The sequence below is a fragment of the Bombus flavifrons genome, chromosome 1, assembly GCF_040668555.2.
Source record: "Bombus flavifrons isolate JBK064 chromosome 1, iyBomFlav1_principal, whole genome shotgun sequence".
Lineage (NCBI taxonomy): Eukaryota > Metazoa > Arthropoda > Insecta > Hymenoptera > Apidae > Bombus > Bombus flavifrons.
Window position 1 is genome coordinate 648,314 of NC_138442.1, and position 22,989 is coordinate 671,302.

A 22,989-nucleotide genomic window follows, 5' to 3' on the forward strand; every position below is an offset into this window, starting at 1 on the left:
CCACGGTGGCTGCAGCAATCAGAAGAATGCTGGCCTATGTGGACGCCAACACCTTTGGCCAATTTACCAGAACTGAAGGCAGCAACCTGTCTCGCCATTACTCCTGTCAACAACAGTCTCTTAGACAGATTTTCATCGTGGCCAAGGCTAATCCGCATCGCTGCTCGCTGTCTTCGGTGGAAACAACCACAAGACCGATCGACACCATTAACCACCGAAGAACTACAGGTTTCCCATGACAGACTCATTCTGCTACTTCAACATACGTATTTTTCAGAAGAGATATCCACGCTCCAGAAGAATCGAGACATGCCGGTCAGCGGAAAACTTCAACGACTCAATCCATTTCTAGACAAGGCAGGAATATTGCGCGTCGGGGGCCGACTGAGTCAAGCACCAATGCCCTTCACACAAAAGCATCCAATCATCCTGCCCAAATCTCCGACTACTTCACTGATCATCGAACACGAGCATAAGATTAGTCTCCATGCAGGTACACAAGCTACTTTGTACGCAGTAAGACAGCGATACTGGCCCATCGACGGCAGAAGTCAAGTATGGCGTACGGTCAAAAACTGCGTCCGCTGCGTTCGTGCTCATCCACCACAAGTCGACTACGTAATGGGTAACCTGCCGGAGGCTCGAGTCACTGAATCTCGACCATTCACTCACGTCGGCGTCGATTACTGTGGGCCATTTTACATTAAGGAGAAACGAGATCGTAACCGCCGCCAGGTCAAGGTATATGTAGCTATCTTCATATGCCTAGCAGTCAAGGCGGTGCACATCGAACTCGTCGGCGATCTCACGAGCGAATCCTTCATCGCCGCTCTTCGTCGATTCATCGCTCGGCGAGGGTTTTGTTCGACGATCCACTCTGACAATGGGTCAAACTTCATCGGCGCAAACAACGAGTTAAAAGAGCTCCACGAGTTGCTGAAATCGGAGGATCACAACGAGAGGGTAACTACGTTCCTAACCAACAAACAAATCAAATGGCGCTTCATACCCCCTCATTCCCCGCATTTCGGTGGGTTGTGGGAAGCAGCGGTGAAGTCCTTCAAGCATCATTTCAGACGCGTCGTCGGTAATGAACTGCTTACCTTCGAGCAATTCAATACACTTGTCATCGAAATCGAAGCAGTTCTCAACTCCCGACCATTAACACCCATCTCCACTGATCCCAAAGATCTCCTCGTCCTCACTCCGGGTCACTTCCTCATCGGTGAGCCATTAATGAGTGTGCGTGAGCGAAATTTCAGGGACACTCCATTCAACCGGCTCTCCAGATGGCAGCATATCCAAAAAATTAAACAGCATTTTTGGCAACGCTGGCATAAGGAGTATCTCAATCAATTGAACAACCGCAGTAAGTGGACCAAGGGTGGACACAACATACAAGAAGGCACCATCGTCCTCCTCAGAGAAGACAACGTTCCACCGATGCACTGGCCCTTGGGCCGTGTAGTCAAGGTCCATCCCGGAACCGATGGCATAATACGTACAGCGACTGTGCAGACATCATCGAGCCTCCTGGACCGCGGCGTCAAACGCCTCGTTCCCCTGCCAAGTCAATCATCGCGAGATGAGTCCGGACAATCACTGACAACGAAGGAGGTGGAGCACACACCCACCTAACCCGCATATCAAGTTTGATCGGTGCCCTCTCAACGGGGGGAGGATGTTACGCCGGGCGACACTCTACCTATACCAGGCCACACACCGCGGGCAAGATGGTCACCAGATGTCCGCTCGTCCTTACTGCGTACCCTCAATATTCTCAAGTACCCTCCATAAATCTCAGCAATTTCCTAGTCGAGGTCCTTCGAAACTAACAAATATTCTTCCGTTGCATTGTTTCCCGAAGTTTATTGTCCACCATGGGTTGACACGGGAAAGTTTCTGTTTCTCACGTGTGAGACCTCCCACTAACGACTTTACCTCGAGGGCGGTGAGCATCCTTCCTCACCCACCACCATAGCAAATAACCAATTAACAACGAAGCCTATTTCCCTCACTCTATTAGCCAAAATCGGCACCAACAAATCCGATGGTCCCGTGTGTTGGACACACCCATCCTTAGCTTTCCTCCGTCACAGCTTCATCGCCGAAGCTCACTGATTTTCTCTACTTCAAGCAGTCAACATCTTGTTAACCGAGTTTCCACCGTAGATCAGTCACTCACTTATCTTATACATACTCACCAGTGTAACTATCTTCTTTACAAAGTTGTTGGATTAAACTGTGATATATAACTTGTTATATCAGTGTCATATTCAATTAAACTACCTCTATTATCCTAAACGAAATAGGGGATCGATCATTTCGTGGCGTCGATTATCTAATCGTAACGGGAATTTACGACTCCCGTTGACGTGCTTCTTCGCGATCGCGTCTCTCCGCGAGTGGTCGAAACACTATTTTCCATCTACTTATGTTTTTCCTGTGGTCTTCATACCGGATTGTGTCGAAGATGAGTGTAGGTATCAAGGAACATTGATGCTTTGGCAATTTATAAATGAAAATTTCGATTCTGATTGATGCTTCTATGTTCCTAGTAAGTATTTATTCACAATGGCTCACGAACACGTTTGAACATTTATAGAATCTTTTTATGAATATATTATGTGTGTTATACGGAAACATTTTGAAATTCCAATAGTACTGTAATGAGACACGACTGTTATAATTATGTTGGTAAAATTTGGAACGAATCTGAAAATATAGATATCTATGTAGAAGTCTTAAAGTATTTACTGTAGACAAAGATCATGAAAGTATAATGTATGAACTGTCAATTCCTAATTATATTAATAAACCACAAATTTTTTAGGGAGATTATCCTTAGCACTAATTATATGTTTAAAACTATTTTTATTCTGTAAATTTCAAAAAGTTTCATATAACGCACATAATATGCCAATAAAAATTTTTTATACTGAAGTGTTCAAATACATTCGTAAGTCATTGTAGATATCGAATTGTTTGAGTACCATCAATATGTACCGTGTTAGTTCCATCATTATGTATTCTCTCCTATTAAACTAGTATGATAACCACCAAAGCTAATTATAATCGATCGAGTGTTATTAGACGATGTTGGCACGGATCGTCGTTTTTCGAGTTCGAGAAATTTAGTGAAATTAACCACGACCAACTTTACCACACTTTTAACCCACACGCGCATCACTTTTTATTTCCTCGCTGACTATCTCTGCGACTGTTATCATTTCACAGGCTCGTTATACGTTCGTGGGATTAATTGAATTGACCGCCGTTCTGGCCTAGAACCTTCTTCGTTTGAATTGACGCTTGTAAGGACGTTTAAACTGTTTATGAAAGATAATATTGTACTTCATAGTTTCGTTTTGCGAAAACTATTGTCTGTATGTGTGCGATTTGAATGGTAATATGAAATTTCTTTTCTGTACAATTTGAATACAAGACATGGAATAAGAAAGGTTAATGAGATCAACGTTTGAAATTTTAACAGAGATTGGTTTCAATTTTTTCATAGTGTATTTGTCCCTATGAGTGGAATATTACTATTACATAGACTATAAAATAAATTGCACACTAATAATTCTATCAATAAAATTTTTAAAAAATAATTGTTATATAGCAATCCTTACAACATTATTTCGAATATTGATATTAAATCAAATATTGGTTATTTTTTATGGCTACACAAACGGAATTAGCAAATTTTGAATTTTCTTATTTATTATATATTGAAAATATTTGATTCCTTGAATTTATTTTAAAGTATACTTCGAGATAAATATAAAAAGAATACAAAACTGTGTTACAACAATGAAAAAGGACTAAGATATAGTTATATATCTTGAGTAAAATAATTTCGCATAATCATACATTTTTTCATGTTTGATAAAGACATATTATTAAATTTTTTTCTAGTTTGCGAAGCGTAACGAAAGTTTTCATTTGAAGCTAACTGTATGGGATCAGTATATTATTATTGGAGTAAGCCGCTAAATAAATAAAATAAGTTCAATTTTGTTAGTTGATAAGGATTCTGGAAATGCTCAGTTTCTAACGGTTTTTAGCTGTCTAAAATTTTTGATATTATTATATTTATTATTATTATATTATATATTTAATTTTTGCATTTCTAATAGGCATTGATATCCTGATAGTGTAACCCTGTAATTGCACACGAACGACTATTTTAGTTTTATAACAATTTTGGAGCATATATACGTACATACGTATATCATTTTTATAAATTTGAATTATTGTGTTCAGCTTTCATAACAAATTAACAACGCAGTAACCACGTACTTTGTAGCTGCGTATAACCGATGTAACAAAATATAAATATATATATCATAAATACCGTAATGAAAAAAGAAAAGACGAACAACGGTATGTACATCGCATCAAACGCAAAAGATACACTCTAATGTAACACGTATCACTTTAAACGGTATATTCATTTCAAAAGACTAAAATTTTCCATGTAACCCTCTTGATTCGTTTCAAGAGAACAGATTAACGAAAGTACTATTACTGAGAAACCACTGTGGTAAGAGTACTTCAAAGGACCGGCTATACTAAAACGTTACCTTGAATCCGTTATTCATTACCTTGGAATCATCGCCAAGAAAGTGTTGAATGAAAATTTCAAAATACGTACCTGAAACAGAAATACATACACACATAAGCACGATTATTAATTATAAATATGTTAGCACATGTAATGTTAGCACATATGTAATACGAATTTATACAAAAATACATTATCTTCAATATAGTATAAAGTTTTTCCATAATTTTGAAACCTAAGGCGGCTTATTAAGGACAAAATTTTATTTTTCGCTGAAAAAAATCAACTTTATATATTTATAAAAATCCAACAAATTAAGATATCAAAAAAATTCTACGCTACATTATGCATAGTGTTGCGCAGAATTTTTTCTCAAAAATTTCTCAAAAATCCCAATTTAATCGAATGAAGGGTTTATACGGAGAACTAATAGATGCAAGATCGAAAAACAAAATTTCGAACAAAACGCATTTAAAGTTTTAAGTAAATGTTTCTCTAAAATACAAAATGACACTCGTATTTAGTGTTATAACTTCGCCATTTTTTAGAATTCCAGAATACCTTTCACCACAATATTCTACACATATCAAACTTTTAAAAAATGCAAAAAATGTTTCGATTTTTTGAAGCCGATATGATTACATACCCCATTAAATAAATAATAGATTTTTAATGAAATATTGATATCTCATGTCATTAGTGCATAAGCTTAGAAAGTATCTTTTACATTTCCGCGATATATGTCAAAAAACATACCCGTGCTGTGTAAGGTTTTATCAACTTTTACCATATAAAATCTTGAAATCTGTAAAAATTCGTGAAATCTTGTTCTCTATATTTTACGACTATAATACAGGTTTAATTAATTTACGAAATAGTGTTTCAATAGATTACAGTTAAATAAAAATTTGTAATTCATAAGTGAATATACTCAAAACAATAGCGTGTTTATACTTACGCTTAATTATTTTATTCTCGAATGATATAAAATTCAGATGCCATATAATGTTGATGTTAGAAGATAAATATATGAGATAATAACATTCTTGATTAACAGTATAATTTTTATTACATACTGCCTTACAACACTATTATTTATGAATGTATTCTTGTGAGGATGTGTTCTATATAATTCAACGGGAAACTTAATATAAAAAGTTAATTAACATAAAAATTATACTTATAATTAATGAACGAAATTTAAATTCTATAAATACCATCAGAAGATATAATTAAGTCTAGTACTCTTCTTTATTAAAAATATACAATTGTCCAAAATTAGAAAAGACACTACTGAAATTATGATACTATGCGAAAGATTCTATTTAACTAATTATTACAGGATATAATTACCTGTATTGAAAAATAGATACTGTCTCTAACTATGACAAGATATGTATTCGTACATATATAAACATAATTTTGTATTTTTTTTTTTTAGTAAAGCGAAATGATTTTATAGCAAAGTAGGTTTTGCTTCTAATGTCAGGTTTTTGCTTCAAGTAATAAATATTTATAACATATGTATCTCACAGTTTATAACTATAAATCTTTTCTCATCTTTTCATTTTTGTTTCATTTACACACTTATTTCATTTATATAAAAATTAAGTTATAATAAAAGAAGAGTAATTTGTTACCGTGAAAAGAGTCATGAATTGCTCCATAATGTTCTCAAATACAATAAAGAATTAATAAACTAGTAGAATCCATTTCTGTATTTAAAATCTATATATATATATATATATATATATATATATATATATATATATATATATATATATATATATTTATATATATATTTTATTTATATTATATTATATGCATATATAATTCTCATTTAATGTAATATATTATTATATTATTATTGCATATGATACATTGTATATATATTAATTACATATTGCATATATGTAATACGTAAACTTAGATTAACTTAAAGGAAAAAATTAGCTTAAGCGGTAGAAACAACATGTTATTCCATAGCATTAGAGAAGCAGTTCAATGTACAATACGTAGTAACTATAAAGTAGAAGTCAAGGAGCATGTACTGTACAAGTGTCCATAGCATTCAGCGCACAGATTCCATACTACAACGGGACATGCTGAAATATTGTTAATGCCCAAAGAAGAACAGGTGAAATTAGTATACTATTTTATACAAACAATACTAAAAATAAAAGTCTTCTTCTTAAATGAACATAGACTTAAGGATGATTAGAATACAGAACTAAAAGATGAGAAAAATCTCTGTACGCACTAAGACTATTTTCTATTAGCGAGAGCCGATAAGCAACAATTATTGTTACTATTATTATTATTATGTTTCCTGACTCGTCCGTTTTCTCATCTCTCGTTATACTCCGTAATTTTATGTTGTCTAGGAGAAGGAGAGTGGAAGGGAGATGAGAATCAATAAGAAAAAAGAGAGTATATACTATGTACAATACAGATCAGACGGCAATATGAGTATGGTGTGAAGGGATGAGTGATCATAAATAATGTAAACCAAGTCCCACCGATGGTTAGAATTATAATAAATATCTATTTATATAAATGCATGTATAAAATGTACGTTATATAAATATATTAAAGATATTTTCAAACAAGGAGATAATTCTTTAAACATTTTTAAATGATTCTTAATTTTAATGTAAAAAAAGAAAATATATGAATTCCTTTAAAAAAAGGTTCTAATGACTGTCACGATTTTAATAAATATTTTTCAAAAATACTTTATTCATCGTCAACTTTTATTTTAGTACCTTTTTATATCTATATAAAATACAGAAGATAATTAAGTATTAAATATTTTATTTTCAACGGAATGCCCAAACGGCCATCGTTATAGGTTTATATTATTGGCAATAGGCGTAGTGCTTGGCAATACGCCTGAAATTTCTTTCGATAGCAGTTAAGGGACAAAGCTACAAAGAAAGGAGTTCGTAACACAACGTAACTCGAACATTGCAAAAGGCCGTTAAAGTGTCTCGTTTTCTTCGAACTTAGAGCGATCCAAGGATTAGTACCTTCACGAACCTTAAATTGGCTCCGGTATGCCGGCGGCTGTTTGTGGCTTAGGTTTATTTCACTCATTGTACATTCTTCAATGTTTTGCACCATCCAAAAGTCAGTCTTTTCATTAAATTAAACCATGTTTAAAGACATCATCAGCTTTAGTCAAAATTATTATAATTGAAATTTAATTTGATTACTTGATTAATGTTGTTATAATTTTTAATTACAATTCTTATTTAAAATTTCATTTGCAATAATCACAAAACTGAGTACCAAGATTTTTTATATCGATATCGATAAATCAGGCATATTAATATTTCAAAATTTATGCGGTTATAATAAATTTTAACCGTGTTATTTCTTATGAAGTATTTCATTTGAATACAATACAAATTAATAAGGGTCTTGGGCTACCAATATTTTTCAATTACTTGGATTTAACATAACAACTTGAATTAACCTAACATGATAGACAATGTTTTGCAAGTAACTGTTCAGCTCTCATTGACAGTTATCATTATTAAAATTACTTTATTATTTACATTATAATGTAATAATATATATACATATATGCAATACAGTGAGCCCTCCTATAACGCGGTTAATTCGTTCCGTGTTGTATCAAAGTCGTATTTTCAGAGTACTGTATTATAAGAGAATTGAGTGTATCATATTTTATATTTATTATACTAAATTTAACTTAACTACTATACTTAAGCTACATTGTCTTTATTTAATTCATATGTATTATTTCATTTATTTGATTCATTAATAAGTTAGAAAACAGAGAACTATATGAATTTTTTAATAACTTCAAACAATATAAAATCAACCCAGACAATTACGTATAAAATTAACTTCTATAGTCGCTTCTTGATAGAAACTAATTCATCTGTTTGTCAATTTACAAAACTTTGTATCAACGATAGAACTATTTTATTTCTACAACCGTAGATTCTCAGAAACCTCTGTAGCAAGTAATTCTTTAAGTTACGTTAAATACTTTAAGTTACAGAAAGTTACGATGTTACGTTTCCAGCTGTAGCACAGTTGCAAAAAAGAAAGAATCAAACGAATGGTCGAATAGCATTTGGAGAATTTCCCTCGAAGGGTACGTAAAGAAAATTAGAAAGTTCTCAAAACGGAGAACAAAAAAGACGAAAGAAAAAGAAAATGAAAAGGGCAAGGCAACAACGACCCTCGGCGCATGCCTTTATTTTGGCGAAATGCCAGAAGTGTATTTTCGGTGTCATGGGATGGATCTGAAGAGAATGAGACGGACCAAATAATTTTTCTTACCGTGTCGGCAGCAATTTGCATGAAAACAAGCATTTAACTTACTCTTGACGTCGCCTTCATGCGGGATATTTCGATGTACTTGGTCTTAAAATCGACAACTTGACCTCGGTGCTTATTCGTACACAAAAGCGATTGAATTCTCGATTCGTAACCGTAATCGTTGATTCATTGCATTTTGTGGAGCAATAAATTTTACGATCTGAGATTTATTGGGAAGTTTACAAGCTCGATTATGATCGGTGTGTAAGCAGAAGCACTAAATATAAAATACCGACGGTTGCGTCACTATACACAATAATTATCTTTTTATGTAGATTTGTTTCGAATGTAAAAAAAGATGAATTCAATCTTTAACTGTTTTCTATCTGGCAATGCATGTGAATTTGTATTGTTTCATACAAAATAAAAAGAGTAACAAATGTGGTTGATATTATATGAACGCTATGACTTTGTCTGATTTATTTATAAAAAATAATTCTTGCGTGACATTATTTTTGCAAGAATGCATGGAGTGAATATGATGTTTATTTAGAGTATTTTTTATGTATATAATCTTCTTTTTTGTTTCTTCAAAGTGATAAGCACGTCTCTCGCTGAATTCTAAAGTGGTCATATTATTAGCAGTTCCGAAGGTTGGTTTAAAACAATTTATAACTATACATTGCAAATTTTACAAGAGGGGTTGTGTCATATGAGTGCACTGATAAAATAAAGCTGCAATAAAGAAAGAATCATGAAATATAAAAATTTTCTTCCTATTTTTTCATAATATTTTTCAAAGAAATGAGCAAAGTTCCCGCTCAATTCTACAATAACCATCTAATTTATAATTTAACAAATAGATCCAAAGATTTCATCCAAATCAATTTGGTTGATTTATGGATGGATGGATTAAATTTTATTGAAATAAAAGCGACTTTCTTGTTGAATATAGACTTCGTGACTAATTTTGTACATTCCAAAATCTACTAAAGAGGTCGTGGCATACGAGTACACACCTAAAGTAAGACACCTGTAGTTGACTTAAAAAAAGATTATGAAACACTATAATTGTCATCATTAAATTATTCATTTATTGCCCTTATTTTCTCCCTATCTTTCTTATTTCTTTAGTGAGACAAGCATAATTCCCATTGCATTCTATAATGATCCTATAATTCTCAATTCTCAAAAGAATAATGGTAGTGGTAATTTCCAGTTCTCAAAGATTGGCCTGAATTGCCAAAAGTGACGGTTAAAACGACGAAATAACAATTTCGAGTTCCACCGTCGAATTCTATTATTGATCATAACGTCTCTATTTCAATCGGAAATTCTATTCATAGTACGGATTGCGTGATAAATCCATAAATTGTTCGTTGCGGTTCGGCTGTTTCACACGCAACCAATTTGAATGAGTACAACTTCGTGTCATTTCGAAGACCCGAACACTCGTAAGTAGGTAATTTGATCGCGTAAAATATAAATAGCGACTTTTATAACCATAATCCACTTTGTTTTTATTAACTTTAAACAGTGTAAATTGTAAAGCAGCAGATAGCTTCTTTCATAACAGTTATCATTAACAGCATACTGTATTTTGCGTGTGTTTACAGACAGTTGTTAGCGCCAACTGATTCAGTTCCTATTCTCCATTTACTTATTATAAATGAACGTGCTTGCTTAGATTTTTCTACTGCGCCGATAAGAATGGACTACAATAGTACTTTAATTATTTAAATTATTCATAATATACTTTATTCGTATATCGAGTGACTTTACTTTCAGATCATAGAAGACCATTTATATTGAGTCATTAAAAAAATATTCGTGTTTATACTATTAACATATATTAATATTAAACAGACATCAAATTAAGAGGACTAAAACAAACTCTTTAATTTTCAATATCTTTCACACATTACTAACACATACTCTATTATTGGTCTTTACAATAAAATAGAATAAATTTTAACAAGTGGATTAAAATCGAATCCTTCAGTTTGTTGCCAATATTTTTTGATGACGAAGAAATAAAACATTTATTGAAACTATATATCAACGATTTCATACACATATGCCATTTAATACTCCGCAGGCAAATCAAATCATTTAGTATAGAAGTCTAATTTTTTCACTGTTCTAAATCTTAAAAGAATGTGAATTACTACGTTATACAACGGCACGTCAACTGAAATGTTTGAAACTTTCGTCAATGAAAATAAAAACTGTTTTTGAAAAAAATTCAAGCGCGGAATTTGGTTTGGATTGTTAATGAGTTCGCTTATGGAGAACTAATTTGATAAAATAATTTCTAGTTATTATCAGGTCTAATATCATTTTTTCGAACGTTGTATAAGTTTTCAAAATTATTGTGCCTTTGATTCTGCTAATGTAATAAATGACAAATAAATGATTTATTTGTTATAAAGCAACAATGTTTGTATTAACATCAGATAATTCTAATGTTCAAGACATAAAAAAGATTATAGTAAGAGTTATTTAATAAGGAAGAGAGAATTGTGTGTTATGTAACTATTGTTACGTTTTTGTTTGATTTGTTTTGGTTGTGTTGCCGTTAATTTTTTAATTTAGATTAAACGGTAGCATTATCAGATGTTTAATGCGATTGGCAATTAAACTCCACGTTTCGGCTAACCTGCTACGCGCAGAAGTACTGGCACGAGAGAGGATCAAGGTTGGTGAAAATAAATGTTCGCTTAATCCTATTATATTATTAGACAAATATCTTCCACAACAAATGTTTATTCTAATTCTAATTGGGTATTGACAGAATTGTCGTTGAGATTTCGAATACTCGAAGTTACAATCGTTCGCGATACGTTTTCTCTCTTATTAATTACAAGATTTTAATTTAATTGATTTTCAATAATTTACAAATTGACAAATACAAACACATCGATTAAGAAACTGGGACAAGAACTGGGAACTAATGAAACAAAGAACTAAAAGCTAAAAACTAAAGAACTAAAGACCTTAAGATCTAAGAGCAAAAGCTAAGAGCTAAAGGAACTAAGAGTTGAAAAACTAAGGAACTAAAGAATTGAAAGGCAAAGGAACTGAGAAATTAAGAGATAAAGGAATTGAGAACTAATCGCTATGAACAAAGAAATTACTTGCCAAGAATTGGGGAACTGATCGCCAAGAACTAAGGAATTAATCACCAAGAACTGAGGAACTAATCACACAGAACCGAGGAATTAACTACTCTGAACTAAGGAATTATCTCTCTCTGTGTCTTCTATGTCGCTACGCTTATTTATAATTAGGTCTACCGTGGAGGGGTCGTCATGTGACGGGTTATTCCGTGGGGGTTGTGAGGCTCGAATTTGGTTTCTATACAAATTGTTAAACTTTATTTGAATCTCAAATTGAAACGCTCACTCAGTGTAGTTTTAGTCTACGTTACGGCACGTGTGCAGCGCGGGACGTGACACTATACAATGATAATTGTTGAGAAACTTTCAAGATCAATTTAACTCTTTAAATAAAATATCAAAATACTGAACAACCTTACACTATAATAGCGTTTTTCAAGACGAATTTAAAAATTCCATTATTACAAGTAAGTGTCTCCATTACCATACTTTCACTCTGCTACGAATAATCTCTCCATAAAATAGATTTCGAATATGTATGTAACAGTCTAGCTATTTTATCGCGGAACCATCCATTTGTCCCTAAAAGGCGAACGTTTCAGTTTAAACAATCAAGGCATCATGTCGCGAAGCGTTATATATTTCTTGGTTAAAAGCAATGCGAATCGCGTCATCATTTCAAAGAAGTTCGGTGGTAACGCAGGAATTTTCAGAACATAATACGCAAATTGGAGGAACGCGTTGACGACTCGTTCGTAGGATCGGTATCTACATTAGAATCGGATTTCTAAAGTACACCCGGACAATTTCGTTCAATGGATGTGCGCGGTCATGGATATATACAACTAACTGCGCGCACAGTTTACGGCAGTATGTATCGGGGTCCTCGGCCGACACGACGTTTCAAAGCGGACTGGTTCGCCCACTTCTTTGAACCCTGAAAGAGTTCCCGCTGCAAGAATTCTCACAGCTCGAGGCTTCGCTTTCGAACAAATCGCTTCTTGAAATCGATAAGCTACCGGTAGCCGCTCTTTCATTCGAAAAATCTTTGCGGCTTATAAATTACCCGACGATCAGGATTGGGTTAGAGAACCGGCATCCAAAACGATAAAAAATAAGAAAAGAAAGATTATAATCATTGCAAAATCACGTGCTGTCATAACCCGATGCGTTTCGAGATTGAAAATGTGGAAATATTTTTTATAAAGCGGTTGTTGATTTCTTTTACGATACAAGTTAAAATAAATGCAACGTAGAAATTTTATGGAAGCAACGTTTAACTCGATGATATTTACATACACATGTCTGATACATGTATATCGTGGCGAGCATATCGATAAGGAAGGACCTTATATTAACTTCAAATTAATTTAGTTTGTAGTTATTACTTGAAAGATAAATTTTGAAGATTATAATGTATATATACTGTATAAGATTATACTATAGAAAGCAAAAAAGAAATCAAACTTTTCATAATACAATAATTGGTTGAAATCATGAGTAAGTAAATCACTTCGTATTTATATACCCGCAGCTGTACTTCACTAAAAATCATTCAAATCTCCAAAAAATGCACCAAATGCATTCAAATCTCTAAATAAAATTGTTATGCAGAATTATGAATTGGTCATTTGACCATTTTGATAGTTCTAATGTCAAGAATAGCACATGTCAAATCTGGAAAAGATACTTTAGTAAAATATGATTTATGCTCTTGTTATAAGTTATACTTTTTTTTCAGTCCGATTCAAAAAGTTTTAGTGGTAAAAGATGAATAATTTAAAAACTATTGCATTTTTAATATGCATATAATGCTTATAATTTAATTATTAGTAAATTCTTTAATAATTTACTTTAGATATTCCATAAACTAATCATTTTACATTTTACATAAATTAATTTTTTTACATAGCATGATAAAAATATTTAATCTATGCAAAAAAGTACACGTTTCATTTTAAAAGCTAGTAAAATTTTTAAATACACATGTATCGTTACACTTGCAAAAAATATATAATCCTACAAATAACATTCTTTGAACCAATTATTTTTTTCTTTCAACATCTGTTTCTAATTGCATACAGAAAAGAGTTACGACTCATAGCAGCAGATGCGTGGATTATCCTGTGGTATTTATACTTTGGCAGAAATTGAAATTCAATAACGAGACAATTTCTCATTACTTTGAGGTCACGATTTAAAGGCACCCTTAAGCGAATACCCTGGTTCCAGATAAATAATCATAAACTTTTAATAATGCGAGCAACATTTTTACCATAGTCTGCAATTTCTGCTAGTAGAAATAGCTTACTTTCAATCAATGAATTTCTTTACTGTTATTTCATATTTCGGTTCCAGTTGACATTGATTTCAGCACCTTTTTCTGTTTAACATATAGTACGTTAAATTACATTTTATAAGAAACTGATACATGTTGTTCTGATTTAAACACATAAAAGCTCTAAGCAAAAATTAAATCAAATTATGTATATGTATATGTATTTATACATATAGAATTCAGAGTCATCCAAAGGACGATAAATTTACATAGATTGCAGTACTTATTGTCTGTTAAGAATTACTTAACGCTCAATGGTTTTATGGTAAACTTCTTCTAAGACGTTGCAAACGTTTATTTAGTTCAAGTCGTTAATTACTGTATTTAACAGACATAACAGCTATTGATCTTTATAGCCTTATTTATATGAATGAAAACGATGCTGTGAATGCCCTCTTGTTTCATTTTAATGATTCGACGGAAGAAACGCTTTAGCCACCTCGTTTAATTGACGATATAAGAACGTAATATTTCTTCAAGTATATTATAGCAAAATCTCAACCTTAATAAAACTTTTTAAGCTCTACCTTTATGCGATTTAATGCCGCATATGGCAATCGTAATAACATTTAACGAGCCCGTAAAAGTAAGTAAAAACAAAGGAACGAGAATGGAAAAACACGCGTTTTCCTCGTACGCATGTTTTCCTAGAACGTTGAAAGAAGAGTATTCTAACCAATAGCGTACATGCCTGTGAATGTTTCTGAGTTATTGGCTGCAAAATAGATTTTTAAAAAATTTGAAAAGTTTTGAAATGTGGATTTTATATTGAAATTATTAAATGAGCACGTTTATATTTGTACGATGATGTGATTAATGTGTAATTTTTTCCGATTTTTTGAAAGGTATATCATAATTTAAAAAATTGTGAACCGATTTACCCTAACTTTCTCTACGCAAAGGAGTAACATAATCTTACAACCAAGATACAGTATATAATAAACGGTCATTGTATACAGTTCTAAATACTTTCATATTTATATTAAATAATGTAAAACTTAAAACATTTCCATAATATTGAAAAAGGTGTGCATTGCATTTTTACATAGTTTCCAGATGATAGTCGCTGTTATGAATAATTTAGACACGCCAGATATATCATATGGCTGTGTTTCCTCTATTATTTTTGAGACAAAAATTTTCAATACGTATGTTATGTTATTTCATTTATTTTCATTTACAACTAGAAAAAACTCCACATCTTAAGCATTAACGAAGAATTATACCTTTATTGAACTTGTAGAAAAGCTGCTTCCTCTCCGATTTTGACGAGTTTGAAATATGTTATGAAGTTCAACATTTTGGACAACTTTTTTCTGTACATGCAGCCGACGATTGATCTTAGTTTCCGAAATATTCGCAAAAAGCTACCGGTATCACTATCGTGAATTCAGTCTATAATTATGCGTCCATAACAGCGTACGAACTAGTATTGGTTGCCGGCAGCCCTGCAGCAACCGGATATAATGACCTAATCGAAACCTAACTCTTATCTTTTGTTTATAGTATATATAAACGGGAGTTGGGCGAGCTTGAATAAAGCTTCCGGAGCTTAAAGGCTCCGTGCACTGCCGCATATGCGAGACTGTACGGAATGTCTATGACAATTTAACTAAAAATGAATATCATCGGAGTATTAGGTTTAGATTTGGATAGTCTTCTCTTTCGGCTGACGCGAAGCGGCCGGCAACCATTACACGTGAAACAATAAAAATTTCTCTTTTTTGTGAAGTAATAAGAATTATTCATGCGCACATTATTTTTATAGTTACATAGTTTGTTATTATTGTAGTATTGAAAGTGCCATTATGTAAACCATTTGCACGACAACCGAATACATTATTGAAATGTTCGGGCAAAAAGAAGATGTTCGTGGAAGTTCCAAATGATCTGCAAACTATAGTGAAAAAAAGGGACATATGCGTTGTTGATCGATGCTTCCGAGAAGAAAGTTCGTCGCATGCTCGATACACTGCATAAATCATAAGACCTGCAGAAATATTGAGTAAAATTTTTAATGCTGAACAGGTAAATTTTGTAAATAATCATAATAGCGATGAAAATAAAAATAAACGCATCATATCACTCATGCTGCAGATTAAGATTATTACTATTAATAGTGGCTTCGTATTTTATGAACTCAGATTAAATTGATTTAAGAGCACTTGTACCATGCTTGTTGCTTTTAAAATGATAGTCTTTACTCTTTAGAAGAGTTTGCTGAAAATTTGAATTTACTCGTGAAATGATTCACGAAATGCATGAAGCGAAAAAATGATGAACGCACTGGAAAATCTAATAACATAAATACCAAAATGTATTATGATGCAGAAAGAGAAATATGTATATTTATCGTAGTTATATCTCTTTATGATATAACCCTAAAATTAGGTAGTGTCTAAAATATTGCAAGGTGTCGCAAATTGCAGAGGTTCAAAACGTGGTTAAATTGAATCTCGTTGTAATACATGATACGTAATACATGAATACTATGTTAGAAAAACGAAAATTCATTAAATCAGCTGCATTAAATGCGCATTAACAGACCGCCACCGTGAAAAATTGTGCAAACAAACGGGTCATACTAATGTATGTACCAATCACCGTTAGATCATTAGTTAATCAGAAAACAAGGACCTGGTATTGGTTGCCACGAGCAATTAGCAATGGTTCCAAGATTTCCTTGACCAGGAGCAGGTCGTTGAACCCAGATTCATCGGTCATTCCCGTGTCGCGCACTTGTCTCTCGTGGCGATTCCCTTATTCGGAGTATCTTTGTAACTTTTGCTGTTAGCTGGCACTAACTGCTCCCGCGAGAAAGCAAAGTGGTTGTCGTCACAACGAGAAGCTGATCGAGCCAGAGGAGAAGAAAATAGCTCATGTCATACAAAAAACAAAAAAGTGAGAGGAAAGAAGTATTTTAAAAGAGGAAAAAGATTCAAGGAAAATGAAATAACGAAACAGAAAAGAGAGGAAGAAGACAGCAGAAGAATTGAAAATATAGGTGTAATACATGTAACTGAAATTTTAAATAAAAATATAAATGTTAAATCATACTGGAAAGTTCCTCAGTTTCTGCTGTATTTAACTTTAGTGCCATATAAATATTTCAATATTTGTATTATGTACGCAGTAAATGGCGGTGCTTTTAAAACAGCGCCTAATTGATTTTTTTCCTGTGAAACATAGTTCGAAAAATAAACGTAAAAAGGCAAAGGATTACTGACCCTTACAAGAATTATATCAGTTGTGAAGCTTTCTAAAAAGAGAAGCTATAAAACCGGTAAATATATATATTTGATTAGAAAATATATTTATATAATATAATATATGTAATTGTAAAATAAGTAATTGCACATTTAATAACTAAACAAATTTTATAACATATTAACTATTTGATTACATAAATGCATTTGAGACCTATATATATAGATAATAAATGTAAATATATATATTGTATATATATTAGATACTATTATTATATGATACATAATATTATATGATTTTTCTAATGATATACTTAGGATGTTATAAATTTTGTTTAGTCATTAAATGTGTTATTACTTATTTTACAATAATTAACATACTATCTTTTGATATTTTTGAAAAATTATTCAACCCGAATGGGTTATATCTTTTAAACTGAATAAATAAATTTTAAACTAGCAATTCTTGTTTTATGCCACAAATTGAATATTCTATTAAACATTATTGACATATTAAATATATCGATATATAGAAATAGATATACCAAATTAATTTATAGGTGACACGTTCCTGTAAGATGGAGTTTAACATTTTTGGTAAAAAATACGAGAAGGATCGATATTAACTTTATTTATTATCTCTTGCTATGAAAATAACAACTTAGAAACGCAAAACAAAGACGAAACAAACTATCGCTGCGGTGTGCGTACAGTGCATAACTTAAAATGCGTCTTTTTCGCGAAGTTATTTTCGCACGTTAGTCCCATTCTACCATATCACGTCACACATATAATATCTGAATACCGAAATCAACGTGTAGAAAACACAAGTACATTAGGTCCAACACGTATTGTCGACTAATCGGCGGCGATCACTGAATTCATTGAGGTATATGAAGTATAGGAACCCATACGCGCTTGGTCGTTGCAACCAGCGAGTTCTCAGCAACCACGGGAACATGAGCGACGTAGAGACAGTTCATTTAGGTCGCGGAGACTAGTATCTTTAAAAAATGTTTAAACATTTCTTTCTTCTTGCGTTCTTATAAGAAAGGATACATAGAATTTCTTTTTACTTTTTCATTTTTTCAAAAGTAACTTTATAATTTAACAGTTCCTTCGACATCCATTCTATAATTCTCCTACAATACTAATAACTTCCAAGTTTTCGAATCGACGAGCTTAGTCGCAGAGTCCCATCAGTATGATTCCTTGATCGCTCAGGGACTAGTCGATAATTCGTAATAGACCTTAATGTTTTGTATGAAAACGAACATGGAAAGAGATGAAATGAAGAATCACAAATATTGTATTGTAACAAACATAAGTAGCAAAGTAAACGTTAGATGCTCTAAGCAAGTAAAACTTGCATAAAAAAGAACAAACTGTTATTAATATTTTCTTGATCTTAATTTGCATAGAAAAAAATTAAATTTTCATTTAAAATATCACCAGACGAAAATCCTCATTTTCCTTGTTGTCTTAATGAATATACCTAATAACATATAAGTATTTAGCGGAACTCTTACTACCTAATTATTCGAGTGTCAGAAATAATCTAACTGTTAGTTAAAAAATTTGAACCTAAGTAATTAAGTAATCAAATTCAAATTTTTTCGCTTCGAGACAAAAATTTAAAGTTTTTGTTATCTGCATTCTGATTGAAGAGAAAATAAAAAATTGGGAAAAATAATATGTATATTTTATTTAGAATTATGTATACTAAGACAATAATCTTATATTTTGGGGTAGAAATATCGACATATTCATAAATGCGTGCATGCTTCAGGTGGTGAATCTGCACACTGAAATAAATAAAAGCTGTCATATCAACATATGTCCTACATATCTTAGTTCTTGAGTTATATATACATAGATGATTAAAAAAAATATTCCAAATGCCCGCCTTGTACCTCGACGCACGTTTCTTTCATAATTCTTTTATAAATCTTTCATAATTAATTCTTTTATCATTTAAAATCCATTGCGTAGATTCTAAATATAAAATATGCGACATCAGTAAACAATATGCACAATCTGCGAGAGAGGATACAAAGTAGATCTGAGATAATTCCAAGAATATGTACCTGGTATTTTCGAACGAGTGCGTAACTCGACGTTACGGTGTACAAAAACGTGTATTGAGACATAAGGCGCACATATTGAACATTTTTTCTAAATCATCTATATTTCGACAACTAAGGTACGTAAGATATATATCCATAAAACATTTTTTACTTATTTTAGTAGATTTTGCTGAACTATAAAATCTAATTACATATCATAATTTTTAGGATATTATTGATGAATACAAAAAGACTCCACGAATTAATGAATTACAAAGCACACTTATGTGGAGACACTCGACTAAATTCCGATTGATTATTGTGTACAAAATTTTATTCGATCCATGATAGAATACAATTGTATATTTTGTATATTAATATATTTATATTATGCATAAGGACGTGATATAGAAAAAATACAGTATACTGCAATAAGAATTACTTCAAGATATCGACTGAGTATATCAATCAATACTAATTATTAAATGATTAGAAATCACCACCTATTTAAGGACAAACTAAATTTTTATGTAACTTGCTTAAATAAAATATTGTCTGATAGAACCCATAAATGAGTTACATAGAAGTCAAATTCATCAATTGATCCAAGTTGATTCATTCAACATCCAAGTTAATCGTTTATAATTTGAAAAATTAAGCATTTTATGCTTAATTATGTGAGACTAAAATTTGCTACTAAAATTAAAGAAATTAAACAACTTTGAAAAAATGAAGTTGGTTAATTTGACATCTGTGTGACTCAAATAAAAACATTACCATTTAAGATAGAAACAACCTACAACCTACACCTAAATTGCGTATACTCGAGTCAGCAAATGGAAATTAGAAAGTTAAATCGAAACTCAATGGAAAAGTTGTATGTAAGTAAGGAGAAAGAGAAGACTATATACGGAACATGTTCGAGGCTACGCTCACACAGTACGAATCTCGCGATTGCCGTTCCACAGAATTTATTGCGAACCGCGACCCTATAGCGTAGCAAGGCTACGTACCACCTCTTGTAACGCGAATTCCGCCGGTGCATCATAATTTAAGAGGAATTTTCGAGGTGGTATTCGAGTGTGGAAAACCATGCCGCAAGAGAGATCCAATCGTGATAACATCGTTCTCAGCGACCAAACAATAAATTCTGACTATAATCGGTGTTTGCTTTGTCGGTATCGGCAAAGGATAGAGTAATTTTGGGTTAAACAAACGCGCGTGGAGTCATTTATCGTAGTCTACGTGCAATCTATACGTTGAAAATCTTGTTTTATGGATACCTTGATATGTTGTGTAAGTATTTAATCATTTTTACAATAGCTATTATAGAAACTACATTATTGAATAAAACATTAAAAAGTTTAAATTTTACGATATTCAATATTTAATATGTAATACTTACATATTTTATATTTTTATATAATATATTTTTCTGACAAAGTTTTTTGAAAAAATAAAATTTGAAGACGGGGTAGAATTAATTGTACTAATTGAATATTATTATAGTAAAGTTGCGTCTATTTTGTTAAAATATATGAAAGATTTGTGTTAAATTGTTCGGAAAATCTGTTATATTTTTTGACAATCGATATATTCTCTTGTGTGTTTGGTTCGTTTGTTTAAGATTGTTCATTATGTAGTTTTGCGCAAAAATGAAATACTACTCCCAGCTGAGCTTAAAATGCAACAAATAAAGTAATTGAAAAGAAGAAATGAGTCATTTGCTAACAAAACAACATTAAATCTTACAGATCGATGAAGAACAAATAGGACAATTTAATATTAGTTAGCATATTTAATTTATCCGATTCTGGTAATTTGTCTTAAATTTCGTCATGAAGTTTCCAATAAAGAACATTTTGTATGCCAACAACGATTTTAGCCATTGATAATCAAGAAGATCCGATTGTTAACAATAGACTTAGAAGCTTAACAATAGACTGAAATATAAATACAGCAAATTAAAGGTTAACAATCGAATATTATATTAATTCAAAACTATTTATACAAAAGATTGGACCATCTAACTGTTGTATTGTTATATCTTTACAAAATAGCAATTTTGCCGTTCTAAATTTTCCCAAAAGATTAAAACATTTTTAAACATCTCCATCCGAAGAGGAAAACGAAAACTAATGAATTCAACTTGTTCCACCTGGCCAACTGAAGCCAATACAAACAATCAATCATTCGATAAACGAAGTAGCTACGGTTTATTCGAAACAAAGTATTCACGAAACGGCATAGATGAATAGACGAAAAACACTGAGCGAAATGTAATTAACACGAACGAGGGAGGTCGGGAAACCCCTGGATCCAAGTTCAACCCTTCCTCGAGAGGACTATAACGGGAGCAACGATTTTGTATAGGATAGACAGAAGGCAGCTGACCATTCGGTGGTCCGCAATCAGGGGGTTGGCCATGTCTGCCGCTTGCTACCCTCCTCTGACGGGGGATCGGATTAAAAAAAGCGTAGAAAGATAAAACCGGATGGCAGATGCGATGTTTATGACCATGCAGACCTACTACATACTTTGTTCAGCTGCATTGTTATCGTTCCGCAAAACGGATCTACGGGGCTTTTCATCCTACTATGTACTCTCGATCGAACGTTAGCAAAATTCTTGGCTGATGCCAACGTTCTTGTCTGGCTGCAACGTACACATCGTATTGATCGCGTATATCTTAATATAATCTTGCGTATTTTATGTTGCACGCTGTACATCCGCATAGTGTTTACTATTTCATTAATGATACATACGATGATATTGATACTTATAATTTGTAGTGAGATAGAAATAGATTAATCTGAGGATGTAATCTCTGCTTAATGCTAACAATTTGTTAGAGTTTTATTGGAATATTTAATGATAAGCTTAGTGTGTAGTTATTAACTGAATTTAGATTTCGGTATAAAGAACGAGTTTAATTGTGAGTAAGGCTTAGAATACTTATCAAATTGTAGTGTTGCCAATTGTGAAAATTTAACGGTTTATAGAATATTATATACGGTATTTATTCTATTTTAATTGAGTCATATTAGCTTTAAATGTTCAGGGAGGACGATAAATCAAAGAGAAATTGATCTTTAATTATTTAGAAATAACACTAATCAGTTTTTATTTTATATATACAGAACCGTTCTATAACAGAACCATTTTAAATGATATTGTGTTATTTGATATTATTTTGCATATATTATATATACTGTTATAATCATTTATCGTTACAGTCGATATCGATTGCAATAATGTTTGAAACTTTTCACAATATAATTGAAATCCATCAATTATTCATATTAATATAATATGACACTGTAATATAATACAATATAATATAAAAACAAGATAAGAAAGTTCATTACAAATCATGACTCCCACCGAAATTTAAGTT

The 22,989-nt window shown here is 32.1% G+C and overlaps 1 protein-coding gene and 1 long non-coding RNA gene across 5 annotated transcripts in view; one reads left to right on the top strand and one right to left on the bottom strand.

Moving 5' to 3' along the window:
• gukh (NHS actin remodeling regulator GUK-holder) overlaps window positions 1–22,989 on the bottom strand; it is a 218,705-nt gene that overhangs the window by 118,779 nt on the left and 76,937 nt on the right. The window contains exon 1 of one of the 4 annotated variants that reach the window (XM_069115878.1): window positions 8,885–9,121. The exons of the other annotated variants lie outside the window; for them this stretch is intronic. The gene's annotated coding sequence lies outside the window, so the exon portion shown is untranslated. Of the gene's footprint in view, window positions 1–8,884; window positions 9,122–22,989 lie in introns of those variants that run through there. 4 annotated transcript variants of the gene reach the window in all.
• Window positions 1–22,989, top strand: part of LOC138181219 (uncharacterized) — a 35,970-nt gene that overhangs the window by 7,986 nt on the left and 4,995 nt on the right. The window lies entirely within an intron of this gene.